Here is a 10,157-nt window from a genome sequence, read left to right on the forward strand (position 1 = left end):
AAGAAGAAGAAGAAGAAGAAGAAGAAGAAGAAGAAGAAGAAGAAGAAGAAGAAGAAGAAGAAGAAGAAGAAGAAGAAGAAGAAGAAGAAGAAGAAGAAGAAGAAGAAGAAGAAGAAGAAGAAGAAGAAGAAGAAGAAGAAGAAGAAAGAAGAAGAAGAAGAAGAAGAAGAAGATTCAAGTGCAAATAAAAAGAAATTCATTATATAAATAAAAAGAATATGAATGTCCAGAAATTTTAAAGGACAAAAGTAGTTTACTCTTTACATTGTTAAGTAATAGCAGTTTTACCAGAATTACTTCATTTAAACGGGTTTCGTATAATGAAAATGACAAATACTCACAAAATTTTATTCTTATAATTGATTTGATTGATTAATAGTGATTAATGTCATGTCAGTGCGAATATTGGTTAAAATATCATAGCTTTTATTCTAATATTTTTTTAAACATCATTTCAATGGACAAATTTAGTTGTCGCTATTGGATGCACTTAAAAAGATACATCTGGTTTTGCTGTAGCAAAATCTATAAATCAAATTTTTTTACGAGTCAAAATTTATATTTCAGCTGGTATTAAAACTGACAATTTTAATGGACAGGGGTAAAGAGTACTAATTGTACTTTAACAATGATTTAAGAAATTGTCTCAAAATTAATAAAAAAATTCTGACAACTTGACAATCAATTAAATATTTAATGATCCAAATCGTTCAGATCAGTACATGGGTCGGTGCTGTGTATAAACCGATATTTTTAAAATGTCATAAATGGATGGGTAACTTTCTTCTGACACCAACTTTCATCTTATAACTTTTTATGGTTCTGTGCACTGGTATGTGTTAATCAAGATCAACATTAAGTTATCAATTTAATGTTTTAATGGCAAATTAGCTTGATGTATCAATAGTTAAATATCTGTCCATGTTATTTATTTTGAAAAAGTATAAATATGAAATTTTAATGACCTTGTGAATTCCTTCACAGACGAGAACGACACATTTAGCAGAGCGTGACACTGATATAGCGGTTCATATGGCGACAACTCGGGATTTTACATTCTTTGCATCGATGACAACACGTGCATGATAATGCACGAGAGAACTACAAAGATTTGATAAAAGGATTCTCTGCGTGGGAAATGTTTTAATTTGGGTGTTTTCACCTTTCTCACTTAGTTTTTTTCTTAAAAAAAACAAACAACATACAAACGGATTTGATTTGAAATGATGGGAAATTAACTTTTAATAAAATTTCTATAGAATTCCAAATACCAAAAGCAGATGAATTTTACTACCGAAAACAAATGCATAACTTGCAGGTGCTATTACATACATTTAAAAGTCAAGTTTTCAGGTAAAATGGCTGAAATTTCGATATGTTAAACAAATATTCCAAAGACAGCGCTATAACTCTAACATGTCAAAGAGATAAACGTTGTTATTCTTTAATATATATTACTTTATTTCTGCTCTTATGATTAAGTCTTTTAAAAGCACAACGTAACTAGTTAACAAATATTGTTACAAAACAATATAGGTTTTCACCATTTATGGAGTGTTTTGATTTATTAAAAAGTTTTGACTATAAAGCTACGTTCCACCGCAGTACAGTTTGCCATCAATAGCGAGTTATGATTTTTGCGCTCGTTATACAACATCATCACACAATCATTTTCCAGTAAATAAGATATGTGTCTAACTATATCTATTGCAGTCGTTTGATAAATAAATCTTACAAAAAAACCCGCTCATATCTAGATCTGAAAAAAAAAGCTTTTTCAGTAAAAACCAAATACTGTTAATATGTTAATTGGAAAAAGCGTCAAAACAACTGAATTTTTTTTTATAAAGCGAAACGTGGTTTATGAATCATGCTGTAAATCGTAGTTCTTCAAATTTATCATAAATCCATCAAACTTATATAATTGCGATTTTAAAAGCAGCAACAACGAATCCGAAACCCTCTTTTCATATTATTAACAAAGTGATGTTTACAGAAATAACTCATTATTTTTAAACAAAATTCTGGGGACGCATTTTCGGGAACTCGACATTTGTATGAAAAATGACCACCTAGATTGAACTAAGGTTAGCTTTAGGTGGCGGCTGTCCTTGTGTGACCATTTTTTGTCATTCTAATCTAGAGTTGTAACACAGTATATTATATATAAGGCATGAAGATAAAATTGATTGCAGAATTACCAGTGAAGGTGATTCAGGCTGAAAACACTTGTTATATTATAATTACTCTAAATATCAAAACACCAATATAAAATCCACAAACTGGCGGAATCAAAATCAAATTTTTGTTCTTCCCTCCCTCAGATTCAAACATATGTGTGTGTAGTTCATTCGTGTTCAAACTGACTTTTATTTTCTTTTGTATGTGTGCATGATTATTGTTCTGTGTTGCTGTTTAAATGGAGTCTTAACTTGTAATATATTATAATATGCTCTTTGTTATCTCATTTAATGTAATAAAACATGTTCTTCTTTCGTTATCATGGAAAAATATATGGTTAAAACAACTAAACATAACAACAGTTGTAAACAAGGTAATAAAAAAAGAAAACACCACCTCAACAACAACAAATACCACCTCAACAACATCAACAAACACCATTGCAACAACAACATACACCTCAACTACAACCATAACACCAGAACAACAAACCCCACCACCATCACAACAAAAGTAACAAACACCACCCACAACAACAACAAATACAAACCACCAGAACAACAACAAACATCATTAAAAAAAACCACCACCATCACCAGAACAACAATAACAATAAACAACAATTGACACAGCAACAAACAACACCACAAACACCACTAATTAATTGTTTGATCGTTGTTTTCGTAAAGTTCAGTGGCAAATACTTCGTTCACAGTCAGGAGTAGACAATTCCAAAAGGAATGTTTTACTGAGTTGAAGATTGGAATGTACGACAGGAAGTTTGGAATACCACAGGCACGCCGCAAAAGTTGGTATGTTGATAAGGGTACTAAAAAGTAAACATTTGACATCGCGGCAACTGGCCACTTACGTACTCCACAGAGTTCACTGACTCTGTAACGTGCCACTAGATATAAATATAAACAATAAAAGCTGAAATATGGTAGGAATTTATTCCCCATATCGTAACAATTGAGACTTGCTGTGCGGTGTGAACCAAGGCTTTATGTTGAAGACCGTTCTGTTGGTTAATAATCATTTACTTTTACACATTGAGATATTGGTGGTCTTAATTAATTTATTGGCACTCATACCACATCTTCTTATTTTTATCAACTGTATTTAGGTTGTATGTGTGATTGTGTGATGTGCTTGGTTGCAGTCAAAGCCAAAGTTTTACTATTTACACACATATTTAATGTTCTGCATACCGTAAAGTTAAGAACATATGGTTGAGTTTCATAACTTGCTGTAGATTTTAGAATGCTTACTTTTACTGAAAATGGGAAAATTGAACTAAAGTTATTTTTATCTATCCTGAAAAATTCTGCGTTTGAATAAAAAAAAAATAGAAATCGATTTCTGAACAATATATCACATATTTCTGAAGAAAACCGGCTGTATGTTGCACTTTATTTATACATAACGAAAGCCGCGCTCGTTTGCCCTTATATACAGCCAAATCATAAACTGTATAAAACTGTATTAAGTCAAATGATAATATCATTATTGCAGCTTTATTTAAATTGATTTGTAAGCGTGAAATTGTAATACATTTTGATAGAAAGACCCAAAAGTAATAACTTTTAAAAACTGAAACACAAAAGAAAGTCGCCACGAATAAAGGATAACCAAACCCTGTATCATTCGAATTCATATGGAAAAAAATGAATTTAGCGCGAAAAGCTAAATATATGAAACCTAAAGAATTTGAGGATGACGTGAGAAGAAAGCTGTCAAATCGGTTGTACAAAGAATTCATTGCAAAAAAACACGTCATACTGATTTTCAAACAGAAACAAAATAAAAGCCATCGTCAAGGTTATAAATTGATAGAAATATATTCGATATCATAATAAAGAAAATGACATACCAGATTGCACAACAAAACCATAAAAGTTCAAACTTATCGCCATTCCTTATAACTATTGCTTATAATTATTATATCTATAGAAAACTTTGTTTGACTTTATTTAGAGTATAACTGTTCGGTTATAGTTTATAACACAAAGTCGCTAGTAATCATGGTTATTCCATTTTTTACCATTTTTTTTTATATCAAAGCGTTACGTTTCATTTGATAGAAATCTGCATACAAATACAGAGCTGTTTATTTCACTTAAACGATCTTAAACCGCCAATATTTACGATTCTATATTAGAACTGTTGTAAAATAGCTCTTGACATTCGTTCAAAATAATAATAGTTTTGTAGGCCTTAATGAAAACGATAGCATCTCTTATCAGATTTTCATTATTAAATATGTACACCTTAGGGTTAAATACGTTATTATTACTGAACAATCAAAGGGTCAGCCGAACAGACAGGTGCAGGGATTAAAATCCAGCGGATTCTATGAAAGTGATTTTTTTTATTTTCCTACCGCGGTGTTCGATTTAACAAGATAGTGTAACTGATACCTAAAGAGGAGCAAAGATTGTTATCTATTTTTGTATTCAACAAATTTATCAGATGCTCACTGTATATCATGGTACTTCCGTTTCGGCCTTCCACATGATATGTGTCACTTCAATACAAAAAAGATAAAGGAATACTCCAAATTTACCAATAGCTACATTATTTAAAGATTAACTTTGCGACATAGAAATATGCAGTTACTGTTATGAAACTAAAGATATATCACTGTTCAGTGTTCAGTATTGTTGGCTGGTTCAATAACTTCTTTATTCTCCTCCTTTTCTCTATAGTTACACTTTGCCAAAAAAAATCGATTTCGAAATGTGGCATTTTAGGGGGGTCTTGTTTGGTGCAAATACAGAATTTTGAATACCTCAGTTGGAATTATGGTCATCTGAATTTTTTTTTCGTCCGACAGCAAGATCTGTTATCGAAGAGCACAGAAACTCATAGTTTAAAAATTACCTAGCAACAGACTATTGGTTGTCTAACGTTAAAGGATGTTGCAATAATTCACCGTTTATACAAGAAGTTCAATAATATGCCAGACCACTCGAAAATAAGGAAAAGAGAAGTAACAGAAGTGTTATATTAAGGTACCAGAACCAAGTGTATGTATGGTAAGTATAGATACAATACCCCGTCCCACAGTACGATCCTTGTTCCAGGAGGTATCCTTAGACTATGTGTGACAAAAGAATATTAAAATAAAAATAAGAAGATGTGGTATAATTGTCAATAAGACCAACTCTCCGCAAGAGACCAAAATGACATAGAATTTTAACAAATTTTAAAAGGCATCAGTACGATCCTGGCTCCAGGAGGTATCCTTAGTAAACCGTCAATTATAAATTGGATGCAATTTAGGCATACTGATGAGGAAATCAAAAGCAGTTTTATTTGCAATAAATGCACCTTTAAATGTGGAATAAATTCTAGCATTATGATTAAAGTTTTTATTGCTTTTTTTCAGTAATGTTATTTAGGTTCAACTTTTTTTGCTAACTAAGACAGAGCTGCTTCTACAAAAATACCATTGTCCTTTTTTCATAGTGACTTGTAGTGTTTATCTTCGCCTGCCAAGGGTTACGATCCATTCCCTCCTCTCCTCGTAACCCTTGGCTAGCGAAGATATGTATCGTTATGATGACCGTTAAGGGCTATATCATATGAAATTTCTACCTAAAAGAATTTTGGCAAATTGTTTAGAATTTGACAAAACCTTTAACAATTTTGAGTTTTCAATGCTGTTCAACTTCGTACTTTATTTAGTCTTACTTTGTTTGATTCGAGCGTTACTGATGAGTCTTTTGTATACGAAACGCGCGTCTGGCGTACGAAAGTTCAAACGTTAATCCTGAATAATGAGGTTGCTGGTTAAGAAACTTTATCGAACAAAAAGTGTATTTTCCCCTTTACATAATAATGCCACAAGGAACATGCTGGGGTTGTGCATGTTTTGAACAAATTAGATTTATTTAACTGCCATCTTTTTGTAATAGCAATATTGTATGTACTGTTATGAACCAGTCATTTGTGTGCTTAAATTATCGAACAATAAAACACAAAAATGTGAGCAAAACTATAACTTGTCTGTGTATAAACAAATTGGTAAATTATTTGTAAAAGTTTAATGCTGTATTTTCTGATTCGCTTAGTCATGCTTTGAATGAATTTTGACGTGGATTTACTTGATATTATTGACTATAGAATAGTAAATAGACGATCATTCATTATTCATATGATTCTCGAAACCGTCGTTAAATAGTGTTATAAATTTTAAGAGAGTAAAAATACTTTAATGAGAAGAATCTGATTGGTTTATGCTAATTCTGCTATTCAGATACTGATGCCAATAGTTTTAAAGCGTTAAATTTAAAGAATTTATCATACCAATGAACAAAAAACATGCAGAGGGCAAAACACGACAACCACTGAATTGTATGTTCCTGGGTTGGGACAGGGACATACAAAATATATTGCGGTTTAACAAACAACAAACAAACAAACAAATAATTCTCACCTCTTTAAAACATTTGATATAAAACACAATAATATGTTTGTGAACGCTCAACCCTCCTCTCTACTGAAACCGTGGTTTAATAATACAACCTTATAACAAACTGTAAATTTCGTTTGTAAAAGTGAGTGTATGGTCAATGTATTTTAAATGTTCAAATAGCATAGTTGTAGCATACATTTTTTCGTTGTCATTGGTTTAGAAAAAAAAAACTTTCGTGATTTTGTCAATATTAAAGCCATTCACATAAACGTTTTGTGAATTCCAAATTTGTTTTTGACAACTTGAAAACTTTTATCATTTTTTGCAGGAAGTGGTCATAAATGATGTGAATTACAAAGTAGTCAAAACTACTATATATACAGAAGCGAATAAGATTATAAGCATTGGAAAAGGAATTTTCAATTATGCAATTATTTTTAACTATGATATTCATGAAACAGTAACCTAAGAACATTTTGAGAACATGTTAGGTTTCCATGTGCCAAACAAGTACTAAAACAGACCGTAGACGACAAAGCAATATCTGCATGACTACTATAATATTACAAGTTATAAGTGTACATTCTTATAACGGTACAGTATTTCCCAAGCGACAACTAAAGGTGAGTTAACAATTTAATTCGTATATTAATATCTACTCCAAATCATAATGAACAGAAGGATGAAAATGTTTGGCTGTTGTCGTCCAACAATAAAATCAGAAAGCCGTACCAAACGTCATAGTTATTTGGAATAAATAATATTCAGTTTAAATTGTTGCTGAAAAAAGTACATGATCTCATTGTCAGAACATGAGTAGTCTACCTCATAAACCCATACCAGAGATAAGGAGTTAGAACCTATCCCAAGGTGTAACACATAGTCACATGAACCCATAACAGAGATAAGAAGTTAGAACCTATCCCAAGGTGTAACACATAGTCACATGAACCCATAATAGAGGTAAATAGTTAGAACCTATCCCAAGGTGTAACACATAGTCACATGAACCCATAATAGAGGTAAGTAGTTAGAACCTATCCCAAGGTGTAACACATAGTCACATGAACCCATTATAGAGGTAAGTAGTTAGAACCTATCCCAAGGTGTAACACATAGTCACTTGCACCCATAATAGAGGTAAGAAATTAGAACCTATCCCAAGGTGTAACACATAGTCACATGAACCCATAATAGAAGTTAGTAGTTAGAACCTATCCCAAGGTGTAACACATAGTCACATGAACCCATAATAGAAGTTAGTAGTTAGAACCTATCCCAAGGTGTAACACATAGTCACATGAACCCATAATAGAGATTAGAAGTTAGAACCTATCCCAAGGTGTAACACATAGTCACATGAACCCATAATAGAGATTAGAAGTTAGAACCTATCCCAAGTGTAACACATAGTCACACGAATCCATAATAGAGGTAAGAAGTTAGAACCTATCCCAAGGAGTAACACATAGTCACATGAACCCATAACAGAGGTAAATAGTTAGAACCTACTCCAAGGTGTAACACATAGTCACATGAACCAATAACAGAGATTAGTAGTTAGAACCTACTCCAAGGTGTAACACATAATCACATGAACCAATAATAAAGGTAAGAAGTTAGAACCTATCCCAAGGTGTAACACATAGTCACATGAACCCATAACAGAGGTAAGTAGTTAGAACCTACTCCAAGGTGTAACACATAGTCACATGAACCCATAATAGAGGTAAATAGTTAGAACCTAACCCAAGGTGTAACACATAGTCACATGAACCCATAATAGAGGTAAGTAGTTAGAACCTATCCCAAGGTGTAACACATAGTCACATGAACCCATAATAGAGGTAATTAGTTAGAACCTATCCCAAGGTGTAACACATAGTCACATGAACTCATAATAGAGGTAAGTAGTTAGAACCTATCCCAAGGAGTAACACATAGTCACATGAACCCATAACAGAGATATGTAGTAAGAACCTACTCCAAGGTGTAACACATAGTCACATGAACCCATAATAGAGGTAAGTAGTTAGAACCTATCCCAAGGTGTAACACATAGTCACATGAACTCATAATAGAGGTAAGTAGTTAGAACCTATCCCAAGGTGTAACACATAGTCACATGAACCCATAACAGAGATATGTAGTAAGAACCTACTCCAAGGTGTAACACATAGTCACATGAACCCATAACAGAGATTAGTAGTAAGAACCTATCCCAAGGTGTAACACATAGTCACATGAACCCATAACAGAGATATGTAGTAAGAACCTACTCCAAGGTGTAACACATAGTCACATGAACCCATAACAGAGATCTTAAACTCAGTTTACATGGAACAATGTCTTCTTTCGAAAGATTGTATACACAATACAGAATTTATAACAATGACGATACAAAACAGATAAAACGAATTCAACCTTTAACATCAGTTCCATGGCTGAAAATGTAACATTAAATATGACAGGTTTTTCTAGTTTTGATTGTTTAACATTTGTCATTTCGGGGTCTTTTATCGCTGACTATTCGGTATGGAATTCGCTCATTGTTGAAGGCCGTACGGTGACTAGCTATACGTTTTAATTTCTGTGTCATTTGGTCTTTTGTGAATAGTTGTCTCATTAACAATCATACCACATCTTCTTTTGTATATTAACGATACAGTTAAGGACCACTGATCACCACTTTTTCAAAGTAAAGTAGGACATAAAAAAGACAAAAACCAAGCCAGAATGGTCCTCTTTCATATCGGATGGTCCTCTTTCATATCGAGAATGTCACGCAAGATCGTTATATTTGCATTAAGAAGAAAACAAATCAATGAATTCCTTTAATTGCTGACTTAGTACCAGTGCCTAATATGTGGATCAGATTATGACTTACTCAATCACGAATAAACATGTATGCTGTTATCAATCCCGTCAAATTGTCGAATTGGAAAGCTAAATCGTAAATTGTTAAATCTTACATCAGTTTGAAGAATGTTATATCTTGTTAATGATATCGTTTTTTTCAATTGATTATTTCTTGAACTAGACCCTTTTACACTTTTTTGTACCGAACATTTTTTTATTGTTTCGGTTTGAAAATGAAGCAAACCGTTAACGAATCACAGAACCGCGAAAAGCATTCTTAAAAAAACCATCTATCATTTAAAATACTACAATCTAATAATAGAGCAATCTTAAATCACTTAAAACTTATTAACTTCACAACAAATGCATTGTCATTATTTTATTTTTAGAACATTTATAAAATTAACAGATATAATAACATAAATATGAGAACAGAGTTTTTCCGACGAATCCGTGGAAGACTTTAATAAATTAATTTTCATAACTGAACATAACCACACTACCAATTAAGTTCACTTTTGTAATTTTAATCCTTGAATGAAAATGCAAATGAACAGAAGCCGTTGGCCACCTGGTATAATTAGGGATTTTAGTAGCAGTGGATTTCCCTACTTACACTTTCTATAGTCACTTTGCTCTTGGCGGTAGCATCATTGAAACCCGCTGAAGCATTAGAATTGAAACTCTCAGGTAGTTT

The sequence above is a fragment of the Mytilus edulis genome, chromosome 9 (assembly GCF_963676685.1).
Source record: "Mytilus edulis chromosome 9, xbMytEdul2.2, whole genome shotgun sequence".
NCBI classification, from domain to species: Eukaryota; Metazoa; Mollusca; class Bivalvia; order Mytilida; family Mytilidae; genus Mytilus; species Mytilus edulis.